The sequence below is a fragment of the Mytilus edulis genome, unplaced genomic scaffold (assembly GCF_963676685.1).
Source record: "Mytilus edulis unplaced genomic scaffold, xbMytEdul2.2 SCAFFOLD_1949, whole genome shotgun sequence".
In the NCBI taxonomy this organism is placed as follows: domain Eukaryota; kingdom Metazoa; phylum Mollusca; class Bivalvia; order Mytilida; family Mytilidae; genus Mytilus; species Mytilus edulis.
This window is the reverse complement of record NW_027268553.1, coordinates 90-19,482: the sequence shown is the minus strand read 5'-3', so window position 1 is coordinate 19,482 and position 19,393 is coordinate 90. Positions and strand designations below refer to the sequence as shown.

The window sequence follows — 19,393 nt, the reverse complement described above, 5'->3', positions numbered from 1 at the left end:
GAATCTTGTGTTTCACTGACATGTAACTTGAACGAGAAACAGGCATCAAGTAGGTATCTCTTTCACTCACACAGTTTTCAATCAGTTTCTTTCAATTGACTCAAACGTTGAATGTGAGACCTTTTCAATATTTCTAGAAAATTGCATCAAAAATACATATGACCCCGACGTGATTCGAACACGCAACCTTCTGATCTGGAGTCAGACGCGCTACCGTTGCGCCACGGAGTCCTTCTTCCAACCTAATGGAATTTTTAGTCTATAACGCTCAGGTTATTATCGATCCTGCTAAACCTGTACCCCTCCCTTTGGCTGTAAAAAAAATAAAATCGTGTTTTCCTTACTTTTTGAAAAATATACGATTCAACACGAATCAATCATGATAATTTATAGACAAAATGTTCAAGACAAACTTGAATATTGAAAATATCGCCTGCGGCTACAATCCAAAATTGTTTGCCGAATTTAACTCTAGTTACTATAATTTAACAAAGGCTAAGTTTCCTAATTCAGACTTGCTAATGGAAATTTAAGACTTCCGACTGACGATGTGGCACTTACGACAGGTTGTTGTCGCATCTGGTATTAAGTATAAAGGAGTTAATTTTGGACGAATGTATCAAGTCGTCGTGGCCGAGTGGTTAAGGCGATAGACTAGAAATCTATTGGGGTCTCCCCGCACAGGTTCGAATCCTGTCGACGACGCAGACTTTTTGATATCCACTTTTTGTAATGAATCACACACACTGCTCACTCAACGCGCTCAAAGACAAGTAGGAATCAAAGTTATCGATAAGTTAACCACAGATTGATTCTGTCCTGAAAACGACCATTTTGAATGAATTCAGATGTTAATATGACAGAGTTCATTCAGCTCAACTGTTGACTGAGGAAGATCGTTAAGGTATCATGCATAGAGGAAGAAAAAGGCACACACTCTCAGTATCAATCCTAACAATTTCGGGGAGATAAACGGTGATTTGCCAGTAAATACTTTGATTTTGATAAAAATCGTTAGCTTTCATATCTTCCGTCTGAAATTAAATTGTTATTGAAGGAAAACTGTTAGATACAAATTAAGAATAACGTATGTGAGAATCTTTGTGTTTCACTGACATGTAACTTGAACGAGAAACAGGCATCAAGTAGGTATCTCTTTCACTCACACAGTTTTCAATCAGTTTCTTTCAATTGACTCAAACGTTGAATGTGAGACCTTTTCAATATTTCTAGAAAATTGCATCAAAAATACATATGACCCCGACGTGATTCGAACACGCAACCTTCTGATCTGGAGTCAGACGCGCTACCGTTGCGCCACGGAGTCCTTCTTCCAACCTAATGGAATTTTTAGTCTATAACGCTCAGGTTATTATCGATCCTGCTAAACCTGTACCCCTCCCTTTGGCTGTAAAAAAAATAAAATCGTGTTTTCCTTACTTTTTGAAAAATATACGATTCAACACGAATCAATCATGATAATTTATAGACAAAATGTTCAAGACAAACTTGAATATTGAAAATATCGCCTGCGGCTACAATCCAAAATTGTTTGCCGAATTTAACTCTAGTTACTATAATTTAACAAAGGCTAAGTTTCCTAATTCAGACTTGCTAATGGAAATTTAAGAACTTATCAGATGACTTCCGACTGACGATGTGGCACTTACGACAGGTTGTTGTCGCATCTGGTATTAAATATAAAGGAGTTAATTTTGGACGAATGTATCAAGTCGTCGTGGCCGAGTGGTTAAGGCGATAGACTAGAAATCTATTGGGGTCTCCCCGCACAGGTTCGAATCCTGTCGACGACGCAGACTTTTTGATATCCACTTTTTGTAATGAATCACACACACTGCTCACTCAACGCGCTCAAAGACAAGTAGGAATCAAAGTTATCGATAAGTTAACCACAGATTGATTCTGTCCTGAAAACGACCATTTTGAATGAATTCAGATGTTAATATGACAGAGTTCATTCAGCTCAACTGTTGACTGAGGAAGATCGTTAAGGTATCATGCATAGAGGAAGAAAAAGGCACACACTCTCAGTATCAATCCTAACAATTTCGGGGAGATAAACGGTGATTTGCCAGTAAATACTTTGATTTTGATAAAAATCGTTAGCTTTCATATCTTCCGTCTGAAATTAAATTGTTATTGAAGGAAAACTGTTAGATACAAATTAAGAATAACGTATGTGAGAATCTTTGTGTTTCACTGACATGTAACTTGAACGAGAAACAGGCATCAAGTAGGTATCTCTTTCACTCACACAGTTTTCAATCAGTTTCTTTCAATTGACTCAAACGTTGAATGTGAGACCTTTTCAATATTTCTAGAAAATTGCATCAAAAATACATATGACCCCGACGTGATTCGAACACGCAACCTTCTGATCTGGAGTCAGACGCGCTTACCGTTGCGCCACGGAGTCCTTCTTCCAACCTAATGGAATTTTTAGTCTATAACGCTCAGGTTATTATCGATCCTGCTAAACCTGTACCCCTCCCTTTGGCTGTAAAAAAAATAAAATCGTGTTTTCCTTACTTTTTGAAAAATATACGATTCAACACGAATCAATCATGATAATTTATAGACAAAATGTTCAAGACAAACTTGAATATTGAAAATATCGCCTGCGGCTACAATCCAAAATTGTTTGCCGAATTTAACTCTAGTTACTATAATTTAACAAAGGCTAAGTTTCCTAATTCAGACTTGCTAATGGAAATTTAAGAACTTATCAGATGACTTCCGACTGACGATGTGGCACTTACGACAGGTTGTTGTCGCATCTGGTATTAAGTATAAAGGAGTTAATTTTGGACGAATGTATCAAGTCGTCGTGGCCGAGTGGTTAAGGCGATAGACTAGAAATCTATTGGGGTCTCCCCGCACAGGTTCGAATCCTGTCGACGACGCAGACTTTTTGATATCCACTTTTTGTAATGAATCACACACACTGCTCACTCAACGCGCTCAAAGACAAGTAGGAATCAAAGTTATCGATAAGTTAACCACAGATTGATTCTGTCCTGAAAACGACCATTTTGAATGAATTCAGATGTTAATATGACAGAGTTCATTCAGCTCAACTGTTGACTGAGGAAGATCGTTAAGGTATCATGCATAGAGGAAGAAAAAGGCACACACTCTCAGTATCAATCCTAACAATTTCGGGGAGATAAACGGTGATTTGCCAGTAAATACTTTGATTTTGATAAAAATCGTTAGCTTTCATATCTTCCGTCTGAAATTAAATTGTTATTGAAGGAAAACTGTTAGATACAAATTAAGAATAACGTATGTGAGAATCTTTGTGTTTCACTGACATGTAACTTGAACGAGAAACAGGCATCAAGTAGGTATCTCTTTCACTCACACAGTTTTCAATCAGTTTCTTTCAATTGACTCAAACGTTGAATGTGAGACCTTTTCAATATTTCTAGAAAATTGCATCAAAAATACATATGACCCCGACGTGATTCGAACACGCAACCTTCTGATCTGGAGTCAGACGCGCTACCGTTGCGCCACGGAGTCCTTCTTCCAACCTAATGGAATTTTTAGTCTTAATTACACCTTATGTAAGAATCCGGGGTTTTGATTGGTTAATAGCCAGTGTATTTTTCACCAATTTACTGTTATCAAATGAATATCGTTCATTTTTAACGCCGCCGGGGTATTTGCTAAAAGGATATGCCTTTTTTACCCTCTCTGCCGTGGTATTTGCCAAAAAATACTCTATCCGACTGGACGCTTGTAACGTCACGATCATCAATGCGTTTTAGTACATTAACATTCGGTGTAATTAAACAGATATATCATGTTATTGAGGGATATTTGCGAAAAATACCAGTCTTGAGAATGAATTTCCCTCGCCTTACGGCTCGTGAAATTTAACATTCTCTCGACTGGTATTTTTCGCAAATACCCCTCCTTAACATGATATATCTGTTCAATAACGCTCAGGTTATTATCGATCCTGCTAAACCTGTACCCCTCCCTTTGGCTGTAAAAAAAATAAAATCGTGTTTTCCTTACTTTTTGAAAAATATACGATTCAACACGAATCAATCATGATAATTTATAGACAAAATGTTCAAGACAAACTTGAATATTGAAAATATCGCCTGCGGCTACAATCCAAAATTGTTTGCCGAATTTAACTCTAGTTACTATAATTTAACAAAGGCTAAGTTTCCTAATTCAGACTTGCTAATGGAAATTTAAGAACTTATCAGATGACTTCCGACTGACGATGTGGCACTTACGACAGGGTTGTTGTCGCATCTGGTATTAAGTATAAAGGAGTTAATTTTGGACGAATGTATCAAGTCGTCGTGGCCGAGTGGTTAAGGCGATAGACTAGAAATCTATTGGGGTCTCCCCGCACAGGTTCGAATCCTGTCGACGACGCAGACTTTTTGATATCCACTTTTTGTAATGAATCACACACACTGCTCACTCAACGCGCTCAAAGACAAGTAGGAATCAAAGTTATCGATAAGTTAACCACAGATTGATTCTGTCCTGAAAACGACCATTTTGAATGAATTCAGATGTTAATATGACAGAGTTCATTCAGCTCAACTGTTGACTGAGGAAGATCGTTAAGGTATCATGCATAGAGGAAGAAAAAGGCACACACTCTCAGTATCAATCCTAACAATTTCGGGGAGATAAACGGTGATTTGCCAGTAAATACTTTGATTTTGATAAAAATCGTTAGCTTTCATATCTTCCGTCTGAAATTAAATTGTTATTGAAGGAAAACTGTTAGATACAAATTAAGAATAACGTATGTGAGAATCTTTGTGTTTCACTGACATGTAACTTGAACGAGAAACAGGCATCAAGTAGGTATCTCTTTCACTCACACAGTTTTCAATCAGTTTCTTTCAATTGACTCAAACGTTGAATGTGAGACCTTTTCAATATTTCTAGAAAATTGCATCAAAAATACATATGACCCCGACGTGATTCGAACACGCAACCTTCTGATCTGGAGTCAGACGCGCTACCGTTGCGCCACGGAGTCCTTCTTCCAACCTAATGTGAATTTTTAGTCTTAATTACACCTTATGTAAGAATCCGGGGTTTTGATTGGTTAATAGCCAGTGTATTTTTCACCAATTTACTGTTATCAAATGAATATCGTTCATTTTTAACGCCGCCGGGGTATTTGCTAAAAGGATATGCCTTTTTTACCCTCTCTGCCGTGGTATTTGCCAAAAAATACTCTATCCGACTGGACGCTTGTAACGTCACGATCATCAATGCGTTTTAGTACATTAACATTCGGTGTAATTAAACAGATATATCATGTTATTGAGGGATATTTGCGAAAAATACCAGTCTTGAGAATGAATTTCCCTCGCCTTACGGCTCGTGAAATTTAACATTCTCTCGACTGGTATTTTTCGCAAATACCCCTCCTTAACATGATATATCTGTTCAATAACGCTCAGGTTATTATCGATCCTGCTAAACCTGTACCCCTCCCTTTGGCTGTAAAAAAATAAAATCGTGTTTTCCTTACTTTTTGAAAAATATACGATTCAACACGAATCAATCATGATAATTTATAGACAAAATGTTCAAGACAAACTTGAATATTGAAAATATCGCCTGCGGCTACAATCCAAAATTGTTTGCCGAATTTAACTCTAGTTACTATAATTTAACAAAGGCTAAGTTTCCTAATTCAGACTTGCTAATGGAAATTTAAGAACTTATCAGATGACTTCCGACTGACGATGTGGCACTTACGACAGGTTGTTGTCGCATCTGGTATTAAGTATAAAGGAGTTAATTTTGGACGAATGTATCAAGTCGTCGTGGCCGAGTGGTTAAGGCGATAGACTAGAAATCTATTGGGGTCTCCCCGCACAGGTTCGAATCCTGTCGACGACGCAGACTTTTTGATATCCACTTTTTGTAATGAATCACACACACTGCTCACTCAACGCGCTCAAAGACAAGTAGGAATCAAAGTTATCGATAAGTTAACCACAGATTGATTCTGTCCTGAAAACGACCATTTTGAATGAATTCAGATGTTAATATGACAGAGTTCATTCAGCTCAACTGTTGACTGAGGAAGATCGTTAAGGTATCATGCATAGAGGAAGAAAAAGGCACACACTCTCAGTATCAATCCTAACAATTTCGGGGAGATAAACGGTGATTTGCCAGTAAATACTTTGATTTTGATAAAAATCGTTAGCTTTCATATCTTCCGTCTGAAATTAAATTGTTATTGAAGGAAAACTGTTAGATACAAATTAAGAATAACGTATGTGAGAATCTTTGTGTTTCACTGACATGTAACTTGAACGAGAAACAGGCATCAAGTAGGTATCTCTTTCACTCACACAGTTTTCAATCAGTTTCTTTCAATTGACTCAAACGTTGAATGTGAGACCTTTTCAATATTTCTAGAAAATTGCATCAAAAATACATATGACCCCGACGTGATTCGAACACGCAACCTTCTGATCTGGAGTCAGACGCGCTACCGTTGCGCCACGGAGTCCTTCTTCCAACCTAATGGAATTTTTAGTCTATAACGCTCAGGTTATTATCGATCCTGCTAAACCTGTACCCCTCCCTTTGGCTGTAAAAAAAATAAAATCGTGTTTTCCTTACTTTTTGAAAATATACGATTCAACACGAATCAATCATGATAATTTATAGACAAAATGTTCAAGACAAACTTGAATATTGAAAATATCGCCTGCGGCTACAATCCAAAATTGTTTGCCGAATTTAACTCTAGTTACTATAATTTAACAAAGGCTAAGTTTCCTAATTCAGACTTGCTAATGGAAATTTAAGAACTTATCAGATGACTTCCGACTGACGATGTGGCACTTACGACAGGTTGTTGTCGCATCTGGTATTAAGTATAAAGGAGTTAATTTTGGACGAATGTATCAAGTCGTCGTGGCCGAGTGGTTAAGGCGATAGACTAGAAATCTATTGGGGTCTCCCCGCACAGGTTCGAATCCTGTCGACGACGCAGACTTTTTGATATCCACTTTTTGTAATGAATCACACACACTGCTCACTCAACGCGCTCAAAGACAAGTAGGAATCAAAGTTATCGATAAGTTAACCACAGATTGATTCTGTCCTGAAAACGACCATTTTGAATGAATTCAGATGTTAATATGACAGAGTTCATTCAGCTCAACTGTTGACTGAGGAAGATCGTTAAGGTATCATGCATAGAGGAAGAAAAAGGCACACACTCTCAGTATCAATCCTAACAATTTCGGGGAGATAAACGGTGATTTGCCAGTAAATACTTTGATTTTGATAAAAATCGTTAGCTTTCATATCTTCCGTCTGAAATTAAATTGTTATTGACAGGAAAACTGTTAGATACAAATTAAGAATAACGTATGTGAGAATCTTTGTGTTTCACTGACATGTAACTTGAACGAGAAACAGGCATCAAGTAGGTATCTCTTTCACTCACACAGTTTTCAATCAGTTTCTTTCAATTGACTCAAACGTTGAATGTGAGACCTTTTCAATATTTCTAGAAAATTGCATCAAAAATACATATGACCCCGACGTGATTCGAACACGCAACCTTCTGATCTGGAGTCAGACGCGCTACCGTTGCGCCACGGAGTCCTTCTTCCAACCTAATGGAATTTTTAGTCTATAACGCTCAGGTTATTATCGATCCTGCTAAACCTGTACCCCTCCCTTTGGCTGTAAAAAAAATAAAATCGTGTTTTCCTTACTTTTTGAAAAATATACGATTCAACACGAATCAATCATGATAATTTATAGACAAAATGTTCAAGACAAACTTGAATATTGAAAATATCGCCTGCGGCTACAATCCAAAATTGTTTGCCGAATTTAACTCTAGTTACTATAATTTAACAAAGGCTAAGTTTCCTAATTCAGACTTGCTAATGGAAATTTAAGACTTCCGACTGACGATGTGGCACTTACGACAGGTTGTTGTCGCATCTGGTATTAAGTATAAAGGAGTTAATTTTGGACGAATGTATCAAGTCGTCGTGGCCGAGTGGTTAAGGCGATAGACTAGAAATCTATTGGGGTCTCCCCGCACAGGTTCGAATCCTGTCGACGACGCAGACTTTTTGATATCCACTTTTTGTAATGAATCACACACACTGCTCACTCAACGCGCTCAAAGACAAGTAGGAATCAAAGTTATCGATAAGTTAACCACAGATTGATTCTGTCCTGAAAACGACCATTTTGAATGAATTCAGATGTTAATATGACAGAGTTCATTCAGCTCAACTGTTGACTGAGGAAGATCGTTAAGGTATCATGCATAGAGGAAGAAAAAGGCACACACTCTCAGTATCAATCCTAACAATTTCGGGGAGATAAACGGTGATTTGCCAGTAAATACTTTGATTTTGATAAAAATCGTTAGCTTTCATATCTTCCGTCTGAAATTAAATTGTTATTGAAGGAAAACTGTTAGATACAAATTAAGAATAACGTATGTGAGAATCTTTGTGTTTCACTGACATGTAACTTGAACGAGAAACAGGCATCAAGTAGGTATCTCTTTCACTCACACAGTTTTCAATCAGTTTCTTTCAATTGACTCAAACGTTGAATGTGAGACCTTTTCAATATTTCTAGAAAATTGCATCAAAAATACATATGACCCCGACGTGATTCGAACACGCAACCTTCTGATCTGGAGTCAGACGCGCTACCGTTGCGCCACGGAGTCCTTCTTCCAACCTAATGGAATTTTTAGTCTATAACGCTCAGGTTATTATCGATCCTGCTAAACCTGTACCCCTCCCTTTGGCTGTAAAAAAAATAAAATCGTGTTTTCCTTACTTTTTGAAAAATATACGATTCAACACGAATCAATCATGATAATTTATAGACAAAATGTTCAAGACAAACTTGAATATTGAAAATATCGCCTGCGGCTACAATCCAAAATTGTTTGCCGAATTTAACTCTAGTTACTATAATTTAACAAAGGCTAAGTTTCCTAATTCAGACTTGCTAATGGAAATTTAAGACTTCCGACTGACGATGTGGCACTTACGACAGGTTGTTGTCGCATCTGGTATTAAGTATAAAGGAGTTAATTTTGGACGAATGTATCAAGTCGTCGTGGCCGAGTGGTTAAGGCGATAGACTAGAAATCTATTGGGGTCTCCCCGCACAGGTTCGAATCCTGTCGACGACGCCAGACTTTTTGATATCCACTTTTTGTAATGAATCACACACACTGCTCACTCAACGCGCTCAAAGACAAGTAGGAATCAAAGTTATCGATAAGTTAACCACAGATTGATTCTGTCCTGAAAACGACCATTTTGAATGAATTCAGATGTTAATATGACAGAGTTCATTCAGCTCAACTGTTGACTGAGGAAGATCGTTAAGGTATCATGCATAGAGGAAGAAAAAGGCACACACTCTCAGTATCAATCCTAACAATTTCGGGGAGATAAACGGTGATTTGCCAGTAAATACTTTGATTTTGATAAAAATCGTTAGCTTTCATATCTTCCGTCTGAAATTAAATTGTTATTGAAGGAAAACTGTTAGATACAAATTAAGAATAACGTATGTGAGAATCTTTGTGTTTCACTGACATGTAACTTGAACGAGAAACAGGCATCAAGTAGGTATCTCTTTCACTCACACAGTTTTCAATCAGTTTCTTTCAATTGACTCAAACGTTGAATGTGAGACCTTTTCAATATTTCTAGAAAATTGCATCAAAAATACATATGACCCCGACGTGATTCGAACACGCAACCTTCTGATCTGGAGTCAGACGCGCTACCGTTGCGCCACGGAGTCCTTCTTCCAACCTAATGGAATTTTTAGTCTATAACGCTCAGGTTATTATCGATCCTGCTAAACCTGTACCCCTCCCTTTGGCTGTAAAAAAAATAAAATCGTGTTTTCCTTACTTTTTGAAAAATATACGATTCAACACGAATCAATCATGATAATTTATAGACAAAATGTTCAAGACAAACTTGAATATTGAAAATATCGCCTGCGGCTACAATCCAAAATTGTTTGCCGAATTTAACTCTAGTTACTATAATTTAACAAAGGCTAAGTTTCCTAATTCAGACTTGCTAATGGAAATTTAAGACTTCCGACTGACGATGTGGCACTTACGACAGGTTGTTGTCGCATCTGGTATTAAGTATAAAGGAGTTAATTTTGGACGAATGTATCAAGTCGTCGTGGCCGAGTGGTTAAGGCGATAGACTAGAAATCTATTGGGGTCTCCCCGCACAGGTTCGAATCCTGTCGACGACGCAGACTTTTTGATATCCACTTTTTGTAATGAATCACACACACTGCTCACTCAACGCGCTCAAAGACAAGTAGGAATCAAAGTTATCGATAAGTTAACCACAGATTGATTCTGTCCTGAAAACGACCATTTTGAATGAATTCAGATGTTAATATGACAGAGTTCATTCAGCTCAACTGTTGACTGAGGAAGATCGTTAAGGTATCATGCATAGAGGAAGAAAAAGGCACACACTCTCAGTATCAATCCTAACAATTTCGGGGAGATAAACGGTGATTTGCCAGTAAATACTTTGATTTTGATAAAAATCGTTAGCTTTCATATCTTCCGTCTGAAATTAAATTGTTATTGAAGGAAAACTGTTAGATACAAATTAAGAATAACGTATGTGAGAATCTTTGTGTTTCACTGACATGTAACTTGAACGAGAAACAGGCATCAAGTAGGTATCTCTTTCACTCACACAGTTTTCAATCAGTTTCTTTCAATTGACTCAAACGTTGAATGTGAGACCTTTTCAATATTTCTAGAAAATTGCATCAAAAATACATATGACCCCGACGTGATTCGAACACGCAACCTTCTGATCTGGAGTCAGACGCGCTACCGTTGCGCCACGGAGTCCTTCTTCCAACCTAATGGAATTTTTAGTCTATAACGCTCAGGTTATTATCGATCCTGCTAAACCTGTACCCCTCCCTTTGGCTGTAAAAAAAATAAAATCGTGTTTTCCTTACTTTTTGAAAAATATACGATTCAACACGAATCAATCATGATAATTTATAGACAAAATGTTCAAGACAAACTTGAATATTGAAAATATCGCCTGCGGCTACAATCCAAAATTGTTTGCCGAATTTAACTCTAGTTACTATAATTTAACAAAGGCTAAGTTTCCTAATTCAGACTTGCTAATGGAAATTTAAGACTTCCGACTGACGATGTGGCACTTACGACAGGTTGTTGTCGCATCTGGTATTAAGTATAAAGGAGTTAATTTTGGACGAATGTATCAAGTCGTCGTGGCCGAGTGGTTAAGGCGATAGACTAGAAATCTATTGGGGTCTCCCCGCACAGGTTCGAATCCTGTCGACGACGCAGACTTTTTGATATCCACTTTTTGTAATGAATCACACACACTGCTCACTCAACGCGCTCAAAGACAAGTAGGAATCAAAGTTATCGATAAGTTAACCACAGATTGATTCTGTCCTGAAAACGACCATTTTGAATGAATTCAGATGTTAATATGACAGAGTTCATTCAGCTCAACTGTTGACTGAGGAAGATCGTTAAGGTATCATGCATAGAGGAAGAAAAAGGCACACACTCTCAGTATCAATCCTAACAATTTCGGGGAGATAAACGGTGATTTGCCAGTAAATACTTTGATTTTGATAAAAATCGTTAGCTTTCATATCTTCCGTCTGAAATTAAATTGTTATTGAAGGAAAACTGTTAGATACAAATTAAGAATAACGTATGTGAGAATCTTTGTGTTTCACTGACATGTAACTTGAACGAGAAACAGGCATCAAGTAGGTATCTCTTTCACTCACACAGTTTTCAATCAGTTTCTTTCAATTGACTCAAACGTTGAATGTGAGACCTTTTCAATATTTCTAGAAAATTGCATCAAAAATACATATGACCCCGACGTGATTCGAACACGCAACCTTCTGATCTGGAGTCAGACGCGCTACCGTTGCGCCACGGAGTCCTTCTTCCAACCTAATGGAATTTTTAGTCTATAACGCTCAGGTTATTATCGATCCTGCTAAACCTGTACCCCTCCCTTTGGCTGTAAAAAAAATAAAATCGTGTTTTCCTTACTTTTTGAAAAATATACGATTCAACACGAATCAATCATGATAATTTATAGACAAAATGTTCAAGACAAACTTGAATATTGAAAATATCGCCTGCGGCTACAATCCAAAATTGTTTGCCGAATTTAACTCTAGTTACTATAATTTAACAAAGGCTAAGTTTCCTAATTCAGACTTGCTAATGGAAATTTAAGACTTCCGACTGACGATGTGGCACTTACGACAGGTTGTTGTCGCATCTGGTATTAAGTATAAAGGAGTTAATTTTGGACGAATGTATCAAGTCGTCGTGGCCGAGTGGTTAAGGCGATAGACTAGAAATCTATTGGGGTCTCCCCGCACAGGTTCGAATCCTGTCGACGACGCAGACTTTTTGATATCCACTTTTTGTAATGAATCACACACACTGCTCACTCAACGCGCTCAAAGGACAAGTAGGAATCAAAGTTATCGATAAGTTAACCACAGATTGATTCTGTCCTGAAAACGACCATTTTGAATGAATTCAGATGTTAATATGACAGAGTTCATTCAGCTCAACTGTTGACTGAGGAAGATCGTTAAGGTATCATGCATAGAGGAAGAAAAAGGCACACACTCTCAGTATCAATCCTAACAATTTCGGGGAGATAAACGGTGATTTGCCAGTAAATACTTTGATTTTGATAAAAATCGTTAGCTTTCATATCTTCCGTCTGAAATTAAATTGTTATTGAAGGAAAACTGTTAGATACAAATTAAGAATAACGTATGTGAGAATCTTTGTGTTTCACTGACATGTAACTTGAACGAGAAACAGGCATCAAGTAGGTATCTCTTTCACTCACACAGTTTTCAATCAGTTTCTTTCAATTGACTCAAACGTTGAATGTGAGACCTTTTCAATATTTCTAGAAAATTGCATCAAAAATACATATGACCCCGACGTGATTCGAACACGCAACCTTCTGATCTGGAGTCAGACGCGCTACCGTTGCGCCACGGAGTCCTTCTTCCAACCTAATGGAATTTTTAGTCTTAATTACACCTTATGTAAGAATCCGGGTTTTGATTGGTTAATAGCCAGTGTATTTTTCACCAATTTACTGTTATCAAATGAATATCGTTCATTTTTAACGCCGCCGGGGTATTTGCTAAAAGGATATGCCTTTTTTACCCTCTCTGCCGTGGTATTTGCCAAAAAATACTCTATCCGACTGGACGCTTGTAACGTCACGATCATCAATGCGTTTTAGTACATTAACATTCGGTGTAATTAAACAGATATATCATGTTATTGAGGGATATTTGCGAAAAATACCAGTCTTGAGAATGAATTTCCCTCGCCTTACGGCTCGTGAAATTTAACATTCTCTCGACTGGTATTTTTCGCAAATACCCCTCCTTAACATGATATATCTGTTCAATAACGCTCAGGTTATTATCGATCCTGCTAAACCTGTACCCCTCCCTTTGGCTGTAAAAAAAATAAAATCGTGTTTTCCTTACTTTTTGAAAAATATACGATTCAACACGAATCAATCATGATAATTTATAGACAAAATGTTCAAGACAAACTTGAATATTGAAAATATCGCCTGCGGCTACAATCCAAAATTGTTTGCCGAATTTAACTCTAGTTACTATAATTTAACAAAGGCTAAGTTTCCTAATTCAGACTTGCTAATGGAAATTTAAGAACTTATCAGATGACTTCCGACTGACGATGTGGCACTTACGACAGGTTGTTGTCGCATCTGGTATTAAGTATAAAGGAGTTAATTTTGGACGAATGTATCAAGTCGTCGTGGCCGAGTGGTTAAGGCGATAGACTAGAAATCTATTGGGGTCTCCCCGCACAGGTTCGAATCCTGTCGACGACGCAGACTTTTTGATATCCACTTTTTGTAATGAATCACACACACTGCTCACTCAACGCGCTCAAAGACAAGTAGGAATCAAAGTTATCGATAAGTTAACCACAGATTGATTCTGTCCTGAAAACGACCATTTTGAATGAATTCAGATGTTAATATGACAGAGTTCATTCAGCTCAACTGTTGACTGAGGAAGATCGTTAAGGTATCATGCATAGAGGAAGAAAAAGGCACACACTCTCAGTATCAATCCTAACAATTTCGGGGAGATAAACGGTGATTTGCCAGTAAATACTTTGATTTTGATAAAAATCGTTAGCTTTCATATCTTCCGTCTGAAATTAAATTGTTATTGAAGGAAAACTGTTAGATACAAATTAAGAATAACGTATGTGAGAATCTTTGTGTTTCACTGACATGTAACTTGAACGAGAAACAGGCATCAAGTAGGTATCTCTTTCACTCACACAGTTTTCAATCAGTTTCTTTCAATTGACTCAAACGTTGAATGTGAGACCTTTTCAATATTTCTAGAAAATTGCATCAAAAATACATATGACCCCGACGTGATTCGAACACGCAACCTTCTGATCTGGAGTCAGACGCGCTACCGTTGCGCCACGGAGTCCTTCTTCCAACCTAATGGAATTTTAGTCTATAACGCTCAGGTTATTATCGATCCTGCTAAACCTGTACCCCTCCCTTTGGCTGTAAAAAAAATAAAATCGTGTTTTCCTTACTTTTTGAAAAATATACGATTCAACACGAATCAATCATGATAATTTATAGACAAAATGTTCAAGACAAACTTGAATATTGAAAATATCGCCTGCGGCTACAATCCAAAATTGTTTGCCGAATTTAACTCTAGTTACTATAATTTAACAAAGGCTAAGTTTTCCTAATTCAGACTTGCTAATGGAAATTTAAGAACTTATCAGATGACTTCCGACTGACGATGTGGCACTTACGACAGGTTGTTGTCGCATCTGGTATTAAGTATAAAGGAGTTAATTTTGGACGAATGTATCAAGTCGTCGTGGCCGAGTGGTTAAGGCGATAGACTAGAAATCTATTGGGGTCTCCCCGCACAGGTTCGAATCCTGTCGACGACGCAGACTTTTTGATATCCACTTTTTGTAATGAATCACACACACTGCTCACTCAACGCGCTCAAAGACAAGTAGGAATCAAAGTTATCGATAAGTTAACCACAGATTGATTCTGTCCTGAAAACGACCATTTTGAATGAATTCAGATGTTAATATGACAGAGTTCATTCAGCTCAACTGTTGACTGAGGAAGATCGTTAAGGTATCATGCATAGAGGAAGAAAAAGGCACACACTCTCAGTATCAATCCTAACAATTTCGGGGAGATAAACGGTGATTTGCCAGTAAATACTTTGATTTTGATAAAAATCGTTAGCTTTCATATCTTCCGTCTGAAATTAAATTGTTATTGAAGGAAAACTGTTAGATACAAATTAAGAATAACGTATGTGAGAATCTTTGTGTTTCACTGACATGTAACTTGAACGAGAAACAGGCATCAAGTAGGTATCTCTTTCACTCACACAGTTTTCAATCAGTTTCTTTCAATTGACTCAAACGTTGAATGTGAGACCTTTTCAATATTTCTAGAAAATTGCATCAAAAATACATATGACCCCGACGTGATTCGAACACGCAACCTTCTGATCTGGAGTCAGACGCGCTACCGTTGCGCCACGGAGTCCTTCTTCCAACCTAATGGAATTTTTAGTCTATAACGCTCAGGTTATTATCGATCCTGCTAAACCTGTACCCCTCCCTTTGGCTGTAAAAAAAATAAAATCGTGTTTTCCTTACTTTTTGAAAAATATACGATTCAACACGAATCAATCATGATAATTTATAGACAAAATGTTCAAGACAAACTTGAATATTGAAAATATCGCCTGCGGCTACAATCCAAAATTGTTTGCCGAATTTAACTCTAGTTACTATAATTTAACAAAGGCTAAGTTTCCTAATTCAGACTTGCTAATGGAAATTTAAGAACTTATCAGATGACTTCCGACTGACGATGTGGCACTTACGACAGGTTGTTGTCGCATCTGGTATTAAGTATAAAGGAGTTAATTTTGGACGAATGTATCAAGTCGTCGTGGCCGAGTGGTTAAGGCGATAGACTAGAAATCTATTGGGGTCTCCCCGCACAGGTTCGAATCCTGTCGACGACGCAGACTTTTTGATATCCACTTTTTGTAATGAATCACACACACTGCTCACTCAACGCGCTCAAAGACAAGTAGGAATCAAAGTTATCGATAAGTTAACCACAGATTGATTCTGTCCTGAAAACGACCATTTTGAATGAATTCAGATGTTAATATGACAGAGTTCATTCAGCTCAACTGTTGACTGAGGAAGATCGTTAAGGTATCATGCATAGAGGAAGAAAAAGGCACACACTCTCAGTATCAATCCTAACAATTTCGGGGAGATAAACGGTGATTTGCCAGTAAATACTTTGATTTTGATAAAAATCGTTAGCTTTCATATCTTCCGTCTGAAATTAAATTGTTATTGAAGGAAAACTGTTAGATACAAATTAAGAATAACGTATGTGAGAATCTTTGTGTTTCACTGACATGTAACTTGAACGAGAAACAGGCATCAAGTAGGTATCTCTTTCACTCACACAGTTTTCAATCAGTTTCTTTCAATTGACTCAAACGTTGAATGTGAGACCTTTTCAATATTTCTAGAAAATTGCATCAAAAATACATATGACCCCGACGTGATTCGAACACGCAACCTTCTGATCTGGAGTCAGACGCGCTACCGTTGCGCCACGGAGTCCTTCTTCCAACCTAATGGAATTTTTAGTCTATAACGCTCAGGTTATTATCGATCCTGCTAAACCTGTACCCCTCCCTTTGGCTGTAAAAAAAATAAAATCGTGTTTTCCTTACTTTTTGAAAAATATACGATTCAACACGAATCAATCATGATAATTTATAGACAAAATGTTCAAGACAAACTTGAATATTGAAAATATCGCCTGCGGCTACAATCCAAAATTGTTTGCCGAATTTAACTCTAGTTACTATAATTTAACAAAGGCTAAGTTTCCTAATTCAGACTTGCTAATGGAAATTTAAGAACTTATCAGATGACTTCCGACTGACGATGTGGCACTTACGACAGGTTGTTGTCGCATCTGGTATTAAGTATAAAGGAGTTAATTTTGGACGAATGTATCAAGTCGTCGTGGCCGAGTGGTTAAGGCGATAGACTAGAAATCTATTGGGGTCTCCCCGCACAGGTTCGAATCCTGTCGACGACGCAGACTTTTTGATATCCACTTTTTGTAATGAATCACACACACTGCTCACTCAACGCGCTCAAAGACAAGTAGGAATCAAAGTTATCGATAAGTTAACCACAGATTGATTCTGTCCTGAAAACGACCATTTTGAATGAATTCAGATGTTAATATGACAGAGTTCATTCAGCTCAACTGTTGACTGAGGAAGATCGTTAAGGTATCATGCATAGAGGAAGAAAAAGGCACACACTCTCAGTATCAATCCTAACAATTTCGGGAGATAAACGGTGATTTGCCAGTAAATACTTTGATTTTGATAAAAATCGTTAGCTTTCATATCTTCCGTCTGAAATTAAATTGTTATTGAAGGAAAACTGTTAGATACAAATTAAGAATAACGTATGTGAGAATCTTTGTGTTTCACTGACATGTAACTTGAACGAGAAACAGGCATCAAGTAGGTATCTCTTTCACTCACACAGTTTTCAATCAGTTTCTTTCAATTGACTCAAACGTTGAATGTGAGACCTTTTCAATATTTCTAGAAAATTGCATCAAAAATACATATGACCCCGACGTGATTCGAACACGCAACCTTCTGATCTGGAGTCAGACGCGCTACCGTTGCGCCACGGAGTCCTTCTTCCAACCTAATGGAATTTTTAGTCTATAACGCTCAGGTTATTATCGATCCTGCTAAACCTGTACCCCTCCCTTTGGCTGTAAAAAAAATAAAATCGTGTTTTCCTTACTTTTTGAAAATATACGATTCAACACGAATCAATCATGATAATTTATAGACAAAATGTTCAAGACAAACTTGAATATTGAAAATATCGCCTGCGGCTACAATCCAAAATTGTTTGCCGAATTTAACTCTAGTTACTATAATTTAACAAAGGCTAAGTTTCCTAATTCAGACTTGCTAATGGAAATTTAAGACTTCCGACTGACGATGTGGCACTTACGACAGGTGTTGTCGCATCTGGTATTAAGTATAAAGGAGTTAATTTTGGACGAATGTATCAAGTCGTCGTGGCCGAGTGGTTAAGGCGATAGACTAGAAATCTATTGGGGTCTCCCCGCACAGGTTCGAATCCTGTCGACGACGCAGACTTTTTGATATCCACTTTTTGTAATGAATCACACACACTGCTCACTCAACGCGCTCAAAGACAAGTAGGAATCAAAGTTATCGATAAGTTAACCACAGATTGATTCTGTCCTGAAAACGACCATTTTGAATGAATTCAGATGTTAATATGACAGAGTTCATTCAGCTCAACTGTTGACTGAGGAAGATCGTTAAGGTATCATGCATAGAGGAAGAAAAAGGCACACACTCTCAGTATCAATCCTAACAATTTCGGGGAGATAAACGGTGATTTGCCAGTAAATACTTTGATTTTGATAAAAATCGTTAGCTTTCATATCTTCCGTCTGAAATTAAATTGTTATTGAAGGAAAACTGTTAGATACAAATTAAGAATAACGTATGTGAGAATCTTTGTGTTTCACTGACATGTAACTTGAACGAGAAACAGGCATCAAGTAGGTATCTCTTTCACTCACACAGTTTTCAATCAGTTTCTTTCAATTGACTCAAACGTTGAATGTGAGACCTTTTCAATATTTCTAGAAAATTGCATCAAAAATACATATGACCCCGACGTGATTCGAACACGCAACCTTCTGATCTGGAGTCAGACGCGCTACCGTTGCGCCACGGAGTCCTTCTTCCAACCTAATGGAATTTTTAGTCTATAACGCTCAGGTTATTATCGATCCTGCTAAACCTGTACCCCTCCCTTTGGCTGTAAAAAAAATAAAATCGTGTTTTCCTTACTTTTTGAAAAATATACGATTCAACACGAATCAATCATGATAATTTATAGACAAAATGTTCAAGACAAACTTGAATATTGAAAATATCGCCTGCGGCTACAATCCAAAATTGTTTGCCGAATTTAACTCTAGTTACTATAATTTAACAAAGGCTAAGTTTCCTAATTCAGACTTGCTAATGGAAATTTAAGACTTCCGACTGACGATGTGGCACTTACGACAGGTTGTTGTCG

At 37.4% G+C, this 19,393-nt stretch overlaps 33 non-coding genes across 33 annotated transcripts; 16 read left to right on the top strand and 17 right to left on the bottom strand.

Moving 5' to 3' along the window:
- Positions 1-159: 159 nt before the first annotated feature.
- Trnaw-cca (transfer RNA tryptophan (anticodon CCA)) lies at positions 160-231 on the bottom strand. Its single transcript has one exon. It is a non-coding gene; the product is annotated as a tRNA-Trp (tRNA).
- A 392-nt stretch (positions 232-623) lies between these two features.
- On the top strand, positions 624-705 carry Trnas-aga (transfer RNA serine (anticodon AGA)). The gene has a single exon. It is a non-coding gene; the product is annotated as a tRNA-Ser (tRNA).
- Positions 706-1,255: 550 nt separating this feature from the next.
- On the bottom strand, positions 1,256-1,327 carry Trnaw-cca (transfer RNA tryptophan (anticodon CCA)). Its single transcript has one exon. It is a non-coding gene; the product is annotated as a tRNA-Trp (tRNA).
- Positions 1,328-1,732: 405 nt separating this feature from the next.
- Positions 1,733-1,814, top strand: Trnas-aga (transfer RNA serine (anticodon AGA)). Its single transcript has one exon. It is a non-coding gene; the product is annotated as a tRNA-Ser (tRNA).
- Positions 1,815-2,364: 550 nt separating this feature from the next.
- On the bottom strand, positions 2,365-2,437 carry Trnaw-cca (transfer RNA tryptophan (anticodon CCA)). Its single transcript has one exon. It is a non-coding gene; the product is annotated as a tRNA-Trp (tRNA).
- Positions 2,438-2,842: 405 nt separating this feature from the next.
- Trnas-aga (transfer RNA serine (anticodon AGA)) lies at positions 2,843-2,924 on the top strand. The gene has a single exon. It is a non-coding gene; the product is annotated as a tRNA-Ser (tRNA).
- A 550-nt stretch (positions 2,925-3,474) lies between these two features.
- Positions 3,475-3,546, bottom strand: Trnaw-cca (transfer RNA tryptophan (anticodon CCA)). Its single transcript has one exon. It is a non-coding gene; the product is annotated as a tRNA-Trp (tRNA).
- A 794-nt stretch (positions 3,547-4,340) lies between these two features.
- On the top strand, positions 4,341-4,422 carry Trnas-aga (transfer RNA serine (anticodon AGA)). The gene has a single exon. It is a non-coding gene; the product is annotated as a tRNA-Ser (tRNA).
- A 550-nt stretch (positions 4,423-4,972) lies between these two features.
- Trnaw-cca (transfer RNA tryptophan (anticodon CCA)) lies at positions 4,973-5,044 on the bottom strand. The gene has a single exon. It is a non-coding gene; the product is annotated as a tRNA-Trp (tRNA).
- Positions 5,045-5,837: 793 nt separating this feature from the next.
- Trnas-aga (transfer RNA serine (anticodon AGA)) lies at positions 5,838-5,919 on the top strand. Its single transcript has one exon. It is a non-coding gene; the product is annotated as a tRNA-Ser (tRNA).
- Positions 5,920-6,469: 550 nt separating this feature from the next.
- Positions 6,470-6,541, bottom strand: Trnaw-cca (transfer RNA tryptophan (anticodon CCA)). Its single transcript has one exon. It is a non-coding gene; the product is annotated as a tRNA-Trp (tRNA).
- A 404-nt stretch (positions 6,542-6,945) lies between these two features.
- Trnas-aga (transfer RNA serine (anticodon AGA)) lies at positions 6,946-7,027 on the top strand. Its single transcript has one exon. It is a non-coding gene; the product is annotated as a tRNA-Ser (tRNA).
- A 551-nt stretch (positions 7,028-7,578) lies between these two features.
- Trnaw-cca (transfer RNA tryptophan (anticodon CCA)) lies at positions 7,579-7,650 on the bottom strand. The gene has a single exon. It is a non-coding gene; the product is annotated as a tRNA-Trp (tRNA).
- A 392-nt stretch (positions 7,651-8,042) lies between these two features.
- On the top strand, positions 8,043-8,124 carry Trnas-aga (transfer RNA serine (anticodon AGA)). Its single transcript has one exon. It is a non-coding gene; the product is annotated as a tRNA-Ser (tRNA).
- Positions 8,125-8,674: 550 nt separating this feature from the next.
- Positions 8,675-8,746, bottom strand: Trnaw-cca (transfer RNA tryptophan (anticodon CCA)). The gene has a single exon. It is a non-coding gene; the product is annotated as a tRNA-Trp (tRNA).
- Positions 8,747-9,138: 392 nt separating this feature from the next.
- Trnas-aga (transfer RNA serine (anticodon AGA)) lies at positions 9,139-9,220 on the top strand. Its single transcript has one exon. It is a non-coding gene; the product is annotated as a tRNA-Ser (tRNA).
- Positions 9,221-9,771: 551 nt separating this feature from the next.
- Positions 9,772-9,843, bottom strand: Trnaw-cca (transfer RNA tryptophan (anticodon CCA)). The gene has a single exon. It is a non-coding gene; the product is annotated as a tRNA-Trp (tRNA).
- Positions 9,844-10,235: 392 nt separating this feature from the next.
- Positions 10,236-10,317, top strand: Trnas-aga (transfer RNA serine (anticodon AGA)). Its single transcript has one exon. It is a non-coding gene; the product is annotated as a tRNA-Ser (tRNA).
- A 550-nt stretch (positions 10,318-10,867) lies between these two features.
- Positions 10,868-10,939, bottom strand: Trnaw-cca (transfer RNA tryptophan (anticodon CCA)). Its single transcript has one exon. It is a non-coding gene; the product is annotated as a tRNA-Trp (tRNA).
- A 392-nt stretch (positions 10,940-11,331) lies between these two features.
- Trnas-aga (transfer RNA serine (anticodon AGA)) lies at positions 11,332-11,413 on the top strand. The gene has a single exon. It is a non-coding gene; the product is annotated as a tRNA-Ser (tRNA).
- Positions 11,414-11,963: 550 nt separating this feature from the next.
- Trnaw-cca (transfer RNA tryptophan (anticodon CCA)) lies at positions 11,964-12,035 on the bottom strand. The gene has a single exon. It is a non-coding gene; the product is annotated as a tRNA-Trp (tRNA).
- Positions 12,036-12,427: 392 nt separating this feature from the next.
- Trnas-aga (transfer RNA serine (anticodon AGA)) lies at positions 12,428-12,509 on the top strand. Its single transcript has one exon. It is a non-coding gene; the product is annotated as a tRNA-Ser (tRNA).
- A 551-nt stretch (positions 12,510-13,060) lies between these two features.
- On the bottom strand, positions 13,061-13,132 carry Trnaw-cca (transfer RNA tryptophan (anticodon CCA)). Its single transcript has one exon. It is a non-coding gene; the product is annotated as a tRNA-Trp (tRNA).
- Positions 13,133-13,924: 792 nt separating this feature from the next.
- Positions 13,925-14,006, top strand: Trnas-aga (transfer RNA serine (anticodon AGA)). Its single transcript has one exon. It is a non-coding gene; the product is annotated as a tRNA-Ser (tRNA).
- Positions 14,007-14,556: 550 nt separating this feature from the next.
- On the bottom strand, positions 14,557-14,628 carry Trnaw-cca (transfer RNA tryptophan (anticodon CCA)). The gene has a single exon. It is a non-coding gene; the product is annotated as a tRNA-Trp (tRNA).
- A 405-nt stretch (positions 14,629-15,033) lies between these two features.
- Positions 15,034-15,115, top strand: Trnas-aga (transfer RNA serine (anticodon AGA)). Its single transcript has one exon. It is a non-coding gene; the product is annotated as a tRNA-Ser (tRNA).
- Positions 15,116-15,665: 550 nt separating this feature from the next.
- Trnaw-cca (transfer RNA tryptophan (anticodon CCA)) lies at positions 15,666-15,737 on the bottom strand. The gene has a single exon. It is a non-coding gene; the product is annotated as a tRNA-Trp (tRNA).
- Positions 15,738-16,142: 405 nt separating this feature from the next.
- On the top strand, positions 16,143-16,224 carry Trnas-aga (transfer RNA serine (anticodon AGA)). The gene has a single exon. It is a non-coding gene; the product is annotated as a tRNA-Ser (tRNA).
- Positions 16,225-16,774: 550 nt separating this feature from the next.
- Trnaw-cca (transfer RNA tryptophan (anticodon CCA)) lies at positions 16,775-16,846 on the bottom strand. The gene has a single exon. It is a non-coding gene; the product is annotated as a tRNA-Trp (tRNA).
- Positions 16,847-17,251: 405 nt separating this feature from the next.
- On the top strand, positions 17,252-17,333 carry Trnas-aga (transfer RNA serine (anticodon AGA)). Its single transcript has one exon. It is a non-coding gene; the product is annotated as a tRNA-Ser (tRNA).
- A 549-nt stretch (positions 17,334-17,882) lies between these two features.
- On the bottom strand, positions 17,883-17,954 carry Trnaw-cca (transfer RNA tryptophan (anticodon CCA)). The gene has a single exon. It is a non-coding gene; the product is annotated as a tRNA-Trp (tRNA).
- A 390-nt stretch (positions 17,955-18,344) lies between these two features.
- Positions 18,345-18,426, top strand: Trnas-aga (transfer RNA serine (anticodon AGA)). The gene has a single exon. It is a non-coding gene; the product is annotated as a tRNA-Ser (tRNA).
- A 550-nt stretch (positions 18,427-18,976) lies between these two features.
- Positions 18,977-19,048, bottom strand: Trnaw-cca (transfer RNA tryptophan (anticodon CCA)). Its single transcript has one exon. It is a non-coding gene; the product is annotated as a tRNA-Trp (tRNA).
- Positions 19,049-19,393: the final 345 nt, after the last annotated feature.